General features: G+C 43.6%; 2 pseudogenes; both read right to left on the bottom strand.

The window, feature by feature from the left end:
- Positions 1 to 675: 675 nt before the first annotated feature.
- LOC117712054 (elongin-B pseudogene) lies at positions 676 to 999 on the bottom strand (annotated as a pseudogene).
- A 4,438-nt stretch (positions 1,000 to 5,437) lies between these two features.
- LOC143442556 (polyubiquitin-B-like) overlaps positions 5,438 to 10,433 on the bottom strand; it is a 29,697-nt pseudogene continuing 24,701 nt past the window's right edge.

Below are 10,433 nucleotides of genomic sequence, written 5' to 3'. Positions count from 1 at the left end.
TTCCCTTCTTAGGTATTCTCACTCCCTTCCCCCAATAAAGTTTGTGCCCTAGTCCACTGCCTCCTCCCCTCCAAAAGCAGTATGAACAAGCAATGGCTGAGAGGTGCTTCCTTAAAGATCGCCTTGGGGAAGGCCTGTCACCTGAGGGACACACAAAAGGCTTTTCTCCCATATCTCCTGTGTACTGGGTGTGTACTGGCACTGACTTCCAATCAGACCCAACCCTGCTCTTCTCATCTTCTGCTTCCCCCTTCCTGCCTGGCAAACAGAGACACCCCATCACCAACATCCCATGTGGTACAGCAACAGTGCCTAGGTACTCAGAGAGCACACTCAGAACCACACCATTCATCCCAGACCCCCATGTTCCCCTTCCAGTCCTGCCTGTAGCCCTGACATCACATCCTGAAGGGAAACATCCCCTGTAGACTCCCTGTTCAGGCCTTTGTTCTGCCTGCTCAGGGCTGGCATGCTGGTGGCTTCTGGACACCTCCAGCTGAGAGCCAGAATGAAATGACACCAGAGCACTGAGGTTTTTGGGTTTTTAAATAAAATTTATTTAAAAAGACATCCAAATCTTTTTTTTTAGGGGGGTGTGGAGAATGAGTCTGCAGAAGGTGGGCCCGGGGCCCCTCACTGCACAACTTGTTCCTTAGCACTGATTGCAGAATCCTTCTATCTCTCTGGACTTTCGGGAGAATAAGAATAGGGGAAGATAGAGGGGCCTTCAAAGGCATCTTCTGTTCTGAAGGCCAGACCCACTGTGGCTGGGGCCTCTGGCTTTGCTACCTCGCTGGTAAAGCCACATTCAGCCAGAGTTTTCATCTCATCAAGGAGCTGGTCATCCTTGAACAGCAGCTGTTCCTCAGGAGGCCTCTTCAGGATGCCCTCAACTATGTGCTTGAGCTCCAACACTGGGCTGGACTCCTTGGCCTCAGCAAAGATGGTGGTCTTCTTGTGTCGGATCACCAGAAACACATCCATCCCTGTGGCTGCTTCTGGCTTGATGCACAGGACCTAAGCAATGGCAACAATAAGCATTGAGTCTTTTAACTGTTCTGGGGCTGAGTTTCTCTGACCCTGACAGACAGTAGATTGAATTCAATTTGATATCAGCATCTGCAGGAGGCTCTTTAGGGTGTTGATAATCTGAATTCATTAGTCTAATGCTGGTCTTTGCCAGGAGAAGGCTGAGCCCTTCTGAATTATTTCTAGGAAAAAACAAAACAGTTTCCTTTTTTTTCTTTTTTCTTTTTTCTTTTTTTCTTTTCTTTTTTTTTGGCTTTTTTCAAGACAGGGTTTCTCTGTGTAGCTCTGGCTGTCCTGGAACTCACTCTGTAGACCAGGCTGGCCTCGAACTCAGAAATCTGCCTGCCTCTGCCTCCCAAGTGCTGGGATTAAAGACGTGCACAACCACTACAGCACTGCACGGCAAAACAGTTTCTATGAATGCCTTGCCTATGACTCTGTTTCAAATGACCTTGCATACCACAGTTAAAACATCTGACAGTAGCCAGGGAGTGGTGGAGCACACCTTTAATCCCAGCACTTGGGATGCAGAGACAGGTGGATTTCTAAGTTTGAGGCCAGCCTGGTCTACAGAGTGAGTTCCAGGACAGCCAGGGCTACACAGAGAAACCCTGTCTCAAAAACACAAAACAAAACAAAAAAAGAAACAAACAAAAAAAAATCTTGACAGTTTGATTTTTCTAAGGACTTTTAGAAATTATATCTATCAGATTAGCATTATAAGTGTGAGATCCAATCTCTAATCCATTACTCTTTTGGTGCTGGTGGTGCCTTTAAAGGTCTAATCACCCTTTTGCATTCTGAAATAGCATTTTCAAAAGCCAAGGAGTCAATTTATATTTCTCCTGACTTCAGAATATGATGCTTCCATTCAGAGCTGACTTAAATGATTCACTTAGTATTCTTAAGTTTTCTGAATATATTATAATTATGTTTACAGCTGAAGTCAAACTTTACAAAAAAATCTGGGAAGGCTGCTTTTGGGCCTTGTGTAGTTTTTGTAAATGACTCAGACCTTTCTTGGTTCTTCAACCTCACCTCAAGCATTTAAAGATGATAAATGATATAGCATCAAAGTATGAATCATCAAATTCAAGCTGCCTTTGTAACTCAGCATTTGACCTTCCCTAGCAAGTAATCTTGGGAATATTACTGCCTCTAGCCTGATTTCTGTTGTTCCATGGCCCCTAGCTTCCTTCCTCTTTCTACCACATTCCCCATTGTAACTGAGGACCAGCTTCCAACATTGCTGGTGCCAATCTTACCAGAACAATTCTGTTGTGACTTGCCCATGAATATCTGCTTCACAAAGGGTGAATGCAGACCATAGGAAACAATCTATTCCTTAAATCTCCTCCTAATCCATAGGATTCCATTTTGTTTGTTTTATAACCTTGGGGGTGCCTACTCTCTCCTGGTATGTCTTGTATATAGCAACTGGATAAACTAAGGTTGGTTTTCTGATAACCTTGGACCAGCCCATTTCAGTTTCATCCTGTGACTGGCTGGCTGGCAGCATGGCAGGCTCTTGCCTAAATTCCTGTCTCTGTCTGACTGTTCTACCTAGGTCTTTCTAATGCTTGTCTCAACTTCTGGGTCTGTGTCCAAGTATTTTTCTTATTCTCCTTTAAGTCTAATCTTCCTGCTTTGGCTTGTATCTTACCAATTCACTGTTTTTGAGCAGGTACAGAAAGCCATCCTAGCTATTAAGAATAAAGTATAAAATACCATAATGATAATAACCATGACCTGTTTTGACCCAACTGGAGATAAGTCATTTAGCTCTTCATTTTCTGCTTCTGTTTTCAAGCCATCTCGAGTAGCACTGTGCAGGGTCCTAAAGCCTTCTTTTATGCCACTTCCCACCTATAAGTCTCTCCTTGAGGACTTCCCAGGTGACTTACCAAATCTGATGGCTTCTCAGGTTGTCCTCAGCAGGAGTGATCTCTCAGAATCCCTGGGGCCTTGCCACAAGTTGGAGAGCCAAAATGTTGTTTCAAAACCAAAAACCCCAGCTGTTTGATTTTTACCAATGAAGACTCAGGGGCCAGATGCTGGGGTACCCCAGAAAGCCTGCTAGCTCACAGAGGCAGAGAAAGAACTCAACTGATCTTCCTACTCCACTCTTCTGTTCCCAGAAGGCAACAGCTCCTTTGGGTTTCCCATGCTGTCTTAAATACCCTTCCACTCAAAGACCCTCCTTTCTGTTCACTCCTGTTCACTCCCTGTCAGCTGGTTTCTTCCTCTGCCTCTTGACCTAGGGCTGACTTTCTTTAGCTCTCAGATTAAAGGTGTGTGTTAGATCCCACCCAATGAGAAACAGGGTTTTTTTTTTTTTTTTAATAGATTTATTTTTTCTATTTATAGGATTACAGGGAGCCTCAGATACATACTAGAATAGTAAATTGGACCCCATTACAGATGGGTGTGAGCCACCATGTGGTTGCTAAGAATTGAACTCAGGACCTCTGAAAGAGCAGTCAGTGTTCTTAACTGCTGAGCCGTCTTTTCCAGCCCAGGAAACAGGGTTTTTCAGTTCACAATCTCAGGGTTCACAATGTCATCAAATATACCATGAGATCAAGGCACTTCTACCTCCAGCCAGCAGAAACCAGGCATCTGCCCTCCTTATCTCTTATATGGGTGCATACTCTTGTCCTCCCTTCATCCTTGGTTCCTGAGCATTCACTTTGCCTGTAGCTATTTCCTGTTTCTTGATAAAGTAGCCAGGCTGGGACAGGTCTGTCAGTGATGTGCCTGGTATGTTCAAGGCCCCATGTTAATGTTCTAGCCTTGCCAAAGGAGCAAATAGTGTTTCCAAAATCATTGCACAGGAGTCTAGGCATGTATCTTAACACTTATGCCAGACATACATGTGCCACATATATATGTTGCATGCAAATACATTCACATACTGGCAGTTGAACACACATAACATAAATCTAAAACCACTTCTTTGTGTGGGGGGGGCAGGGCAGGAATAATGTTGCTTAATGGAAACTTCTGATTTGTTTGGAAAGTCAGTTATGTCCAATGATACTCTACTGGGGCACACAGGTGAAAGGATGTTTTCCTGAAGCAGACACAGGTGACAGGGTGTTTTGCTGGAGCAGACAGTTCTGAGCCACAACCACTTGGGTGCAGAGAATCAAACTCCTGTCCTCTGGAACAGTATTAACACTTGTTCAAAATCCAGATCCTGTCCCAATTCTAACTATTGCCAAGCTAACATCACACTGGCATGTGAAGTTTCAAATATGGGTCTGAAAATGTCCAGAACCAGCCCATTGCATTTTATATTTTTTCAAATATTCCATTGATTTCCAGACCAGTCCATGATTGAGTCAGGATAACTGGTCACATAAAAAGAAAGAGAAGGGTCATTATAACTTCTCTCTCTCTCTCTCTCTCTCTCTCTCTCTCTCTCTCTCTCTCTCTCTCTCTCTTTTTTTTTTTTTTGTTTTTTGTTTTTTGTTTTTTCCAGACAGGGTTTCTCTGTGTATCCCTGGCTGTCCTGGAACTAACTCTGTAGACCAGGCTGGACTCAAACTCAGAAATCCACCTGCCTCTGCCTCCCAAGTGCTGGGATTAAAGGCATGCGCCACCACCGCCTGGCATAACTTCTATATTTGAGTAATTATTGAAGGTAGTTTCCACAGTCTCTATGTTCTCACATAAGCTGCCACAAAGGCAGCTTGTCAAGTCTGGAATATAGGCCAGCAAAGGTTCGGTCAGGAACGTATGTCCAATACAGCTTCCTTGTCACCATTGGTTGGTCAGGGCATGCAGCAATCACATGGTCAGCATCATTCTTTGTCCCAACACTAGATTGTCTCACCAATTGCTCTGGCAGCCAACATCCTCCATCACCATCCTGCAGAAGAAAACAAAACAAACAAACAAAAAACTGAACCCAAACATGCCCTCTTCCTCATATTAATACCTGATTGGGACCATGCCCTATGCCAGTAAGTGGATGTTTCCCTTTCACCTGGGCATAAGTATGCCTAGCTAGTTGTAGGGTGCCATAGACACTCAGCAGATTTCCTAGGCATTCAAATTTTTAAATTTTAAATAAAAAAGCATGATTTAAATAATTTTGTGGTGTATAGGGATATAATATCTCTTTTTTTTTCCTGCTCCAGTTGATGGAAGGGAACTTTATTTGGTCCCTGGGGTCACACCACCCGAGTATGACTTCAACTTTATTTGACCTTCTTCTTGGGGCATGGCCACAATGTAATATTTGAAAAAATTGAAGTGTGGTATGGCCTCACTTGTGGTAGTTGACTGCATGGGGCAGGGACGGAACAGAGGCGTGCAGACATGCATAGCACTTGTGGCAGATCATCTTGTCTCAGTTGTACTTCTGGACAAGCAGAAGAAGGGACAGTTCAATGATGTCACCTCACAGACACAATGTCAGGTGCAAAGTGAACTCTTTCTGGATGTTGTAGTTGGACAGGGTGCAGCCCTCCTCCAGCTCTTTGCCTACAAATATTAGCCTCTGCTGCTCAGGTGGGATGCCTTTCTTGTCTTAGATCTTGGCCTTGACATTCTCAATGCTGTTGTTGGACTCTAAGAGCCAAACTAGGGACACGCTCATGCAGAAACACACACAGTCTGTGGATTGGCTGCAAAACATGAGGTTTAATGATAATAATAATAACCAGTGCACAGGGGTCCTCTCCCATGCAGGCAAGAAGAACTCTGAGTTGAACTGTTTTTTTTTTTTTTTTTTTTTTTTTTTTGGTTTTTCGAGACAGGGCCGAGTTGAACTTAAGAGCAGTTTTTATACAGTTTATGAGGTAGACTAGAGAAACAGTCACTAGGCACAATATGATTAGCAGAACAGTGTGACTTTTAAACTGATTGGTCTTTGGAGAATGAGGTGGCCTTTCTCTGGGCCTTTCTTACCTGCAGGTGGGTTCCCTTCCCTGTGGGCAGAGAAGTGTTAATCAGCTTCTCCCTTCCTCCTCTGAATGTTAATCTGGTAAGGGTCTTCTGGCTAAGGAATGTGCTCCTCCTGGGATGTGTCCTGGGGCAGTTAATTTTTAAGTTTAACTGAATTCCTACACTGTCACTGGGCTCAATTTCCAGAGTGATGGTCTTGCCTGTCAAGGGCTTCATGAAGATCTTCATGTTGGCCTCTGCTGCCTGACCATCTTGTTGAAGAGAAAATTCCACCTTTTTTTTTTTTTTTTTTTTTTTTTTTTTTTTTTGGTTTTTCCAGACAGGGTTTCTTTGTGTAGCCCTGGCTGTCCTGGCACTCACTCTGTAGACCAGGCTGGCCTCAAACTCAGAAATCCTCCTGCCTCTGCCTCCCAAGAGCTGGGATTAAAGGTGTCTGCCAGCACCGCCCAGCCCACCTGTTTTATTTTATGAAAATATTATATTAAAATTTCATGAGCCCAATCCACAATATTTTGTCCTTGAGGATTATAAGGAATCCCAGTAGCATGGGTAATATTAAATTGTTGAGAGAAAGGCCCAAATGCTTGACTGCAATAGCCTGTTTCATTATTTGTTTTAATCTGATTTGGAACATGCCACTTAGAAAAGCAGCATAGGCAATGAATGACTAATTACATCGTTAGTTGCTTGTCCTGTTAAAGAATTAGCAGTATCTTAAAAAGAAACTCTTGCAAGCAGTTGCAAACCATGTCTATAAGTACACAAATTAAAATCTTGATTGTAAAATAGTTCAAAAACAGAGGCTACAGTCTGTAATTCAATTATTTGTGCTGAGTGTTGGGGTGGGGGCTTAAGAGAATAATCATGTGATCCAATTATATATGCAGCCTCCCATGAGAGGAGCCATCTGTAAATACAGTCAGTACATTCTCTATGGGCTGCATGGGGAAATTTACAGGAAATACATGCATAAAGGCAAATTGTGACTGGTGTCTTTTGGAAAATGATTATCAATTGTGCCTGAAATATTTGCACATGCATTAGGACAAATATCAGTATTCTTCAAGAACCAAATTAATTGTTGTTTTGTTTGTTTGTTTTATTTGTTTGTTTGTTTGTTTTTTGGTTTTTGGGTTTTTGGGTTTGGTTTTTCGAGACAGAGTTTCCCTATATAGCCCTGGTTTTCCTGGAACTCACTCTGTAGACCAGGTTGGCCTCAAACTCAGAAATCCCTTTGCCTCTGCCTTCCAAGTGCTGGGATTAAAGTCTTGGGCCACCACTGCCTGGCTGTAGATGGATTTTAACTTTAAAATTTAACCCATTGTAATTCCTATGTTCCTGTCTCTGCCTCTCCAGTGCTCGGATTAAAGATGTGAACTACCACCACTTTGCTCACTGAAACACTAGACTCCAGAAACCAACTAATTTGCAGAGACCTGCCTGTCTCTGGTGGGATTAAAGGCACTAAGACACTGAACTACCTCCACCTGCTCAAATATTTTATTTGAGCTCCAAATAACTAAAACTGTTATTGAGACCTAGAAAACAAGCTTGAACTATAGTAACCATTCAATTTACTTAAAACATTGTAAATCTCTTATTTGTGTTTTTAATGGTCAACAACAAAAATATCCATTCTAAGAAGAAAATTCAAAGGCTGATGTCCAACAGGGTTGTTAACCATGTTAAAGGGAAGGTGGTCAGTGCCTTTGAAGACTGACACCTCTCCTTTCCTGCTTATGGACAGCCTGGACATTTTGTTACTGTTCTTGATAATACCTTTAAATATTTTCACCAGAAGCATTATTTAAATTATGGTTTGCAGGCATACATTTTTTGCAATGGGCTTTTAATGAGGCTTCAATCTCTCCTCTAGCCCAGCACCCAGCAGAGGCAGTGGAGGAGAGAAGATATTAGGATGTGGGGGAAGTGGACCTGCTCAGCAATAGTTCTTTGGGGGTGAGCTTGATCTTCTTTCTCAGCACTTTAGTCCCACATTAAACACGAAATATGACCAGCCCTCTGGGCAGGCAGATTCCACACACAAAGTGGCAGCCACAGTTCAGTCCTTTCAGAAGGCAGACACAGGGAACAAATGCCAGTTTCCACAGAAAAGTCAAGTTGCTACAACAACCATAGGGGCAGTTCTCCAGCCAGATTCTCTCTCAATGGCAGTGTTACTCCAAGTTGAGCTCAACAAGGCTATGAAAGGCCAACCAACACATGCCTGTCAGGAGGGAAGAATGCTAGCAAACCAAACCAATGCTCAGTGCTCATCTCCCACTGTCTGTGGGGTCATATTTATACTCCTTCATCACAGGTCCTTTCATGTATCTGCTATGTCAAAACATCCTTGTTAGATCTGCTCCTGTACCTACTAAACCTTCCATTTCAATTCCATTGGTCTGTATTTTCTGCTCAGGTCTCTGATCATGTATAGCAGTTTGCCAAAATATGTTTTTTAGTCTCTCCTGAGTTTGAAATCTTCCTTTTATGTACTAAAATTGTTCTGACCTTAATCCAGAGTGCAGGGAATGTGGGACCATGCTACCTACCAGACAGGCATAAGACCTGGTAAAAGTGAGGGAGCTCAAGCCCTAGGAATCTGAGATTGAGAACTGCAGGAACAGAGCCACTTCCTTCTTGTCTCTGTGCTTGTTCTGAACACAAAGCAGGACACCCAACAGAGAGCACCCCAAAGGACACTCAGTTCTGTAGCACAGCACCAGTTCTTCTCCATGCTAATGAGATATCCAGATGGCCTTAGCCTTCAGCCAATGACCTTCCCTTCTTAGGTATTCTCACTCCCTTCCCCCAATAAAGTTTGTGCCCTAGTCCACTGCCTCCTCCCCTCCAAAAGCAGTATGAACAAGCAATGGCTGAGAGGTGCTTCACTAAAGATCGCCTTGGGGAAGGCCTGACACCTGAGGGACACACAAAAGGCTTTTCTCCCATACCTCCTGTGTACTGGGTGTGTACTGGCACTGACTCCCAATCAGACCCAACCCTGCTCTTCTCACCTTCTGCTTCCCCCTTCCTGCCTGGCAAACAGAGACACCCCATCCCTGACTTCCCAGGTGGTACAGCATCATTGCCTAGGTACTCAGAGTGGACACTCAGAACCACACCACTCATCCCAGACCCCCATGATCCCCTTCCAGTACTGCCTGTAGCAGGCCCTGACATCACATCCTGAAGGGAAACATCCCCTGTAGACTCCCTGTTCAGGTCTTTGTTCTGCCTGCTCAGGGCTGGCATGCTGGTGACTGGTGGCTTCTGGACATATCCAGCTTAGAGGGAGAATACAGTATGACACCAGAGAAGTTTTGGAGCTTTTTTAATTTAAAAAGACATCCAAATATTTATTTATTTACTTATTTATTTATTTTATATATTACTGGAAAATGGGTCTTTAGGAGGTTGGCCTGGAGCCCTCCCTGTACAACTTGTTCCTTACCACTGTTTGCAGAATCTTTCCTCAGTGCTTGATGTAGTGGTGGACAACAATAGGGGAAGATAGAAGGGCCTTCAAAGGCATCTTCTGTTCTGAAGGCCAGACCCACTGTGGCTGGGGCCTGTGGCTTTGCTACCTCGCTGGTAAAGCCACATTCAGCTAGAGTTTTCATTTCATCAAGGAGCTGGTCATCCTTGAACAGCAGCTGCTCCTCAGGAGGCCTCTTCAGGATGCCCTCAACTATGTGCTTGAGCTCCAACACTGGGCTGGACTCCTTGGCCTCAGCAAAGATGGTGGTCTCCTTGTGTCGGATCACCAGAAACACATCCATCCCTGTGGCTGCTTCTGGCTTGATGCACAGGACCTAAGCAATGGCAACAATAAGCATTAAGTCTTTTAACTGCTCTGGGGCTGAGTTTCTCTGACTCTGACAGACAGTGATTGAATTCAATTTGATATCAGCACCTGCAGGAGGCCCTTTAGGGTGTTGATAATCTGAACTCATTAGTCTAATGCTGGTCTTTGCCACACCTTTATGCATACTGCAGAAGGCTGAGGCCTTCTAAATTATTTCTAGGAAAAAACAAAACAGTTTCTATGAATGCCTTGCCTATGACTCTGTTTCAAATTCCAAGGCATACCACAGTTAAAACATCTGACAGTAGCCAGGGAGTGGTGGAGCACACCTTTAATCCCAGAACTGGGGAGGCAGAGGCAGGTGGATTTCTAAGTTCAAGGCCAGCCTGGTCTACAGAGTGAGTTTGCAGACATCCAGGCCTACACAGAAAATCCCCGTCTTGAAACAAAACAAAACAAAACAAAACAAAATAAACAAACAAAAACATCTGACAGTTTGATTTTTCTTAAGACATTTAGATATTATTTCTATCAGTTTAGCAGTATAAGTGAGATACAATCTCTAATTTATTCCTCTTTTGGTGCTGGTGTTGTCTTTAAAGGTCTAGTCACCCTTTTGTATTCTGAATTAGCATCTTCAAAAACCATGTGTAGGAAGCCGTGGTCAGCAGTGATAACT

The sequence above is a fragment of the Arvicanthis niloticus genome, chromosome 6 (genome assembly GCF_011762505.2).
Source record: "Arvicanthis niloticus isolate mArvNil1 chromosome 6, mArvNil1.pat.X, whole genome shotgun sequence".
In the NCBI taxonomy this organism is placed as follows: domain Eukaryota; kingdom Metazoa; phylum Chordata; class Mammalia; order Rodentia; family Muridae; genus Arvicanthis; species Arvicanthis niloticus.
This window is presented reverse-complemented; position numbering and strand designations above follow the sequence as displayed.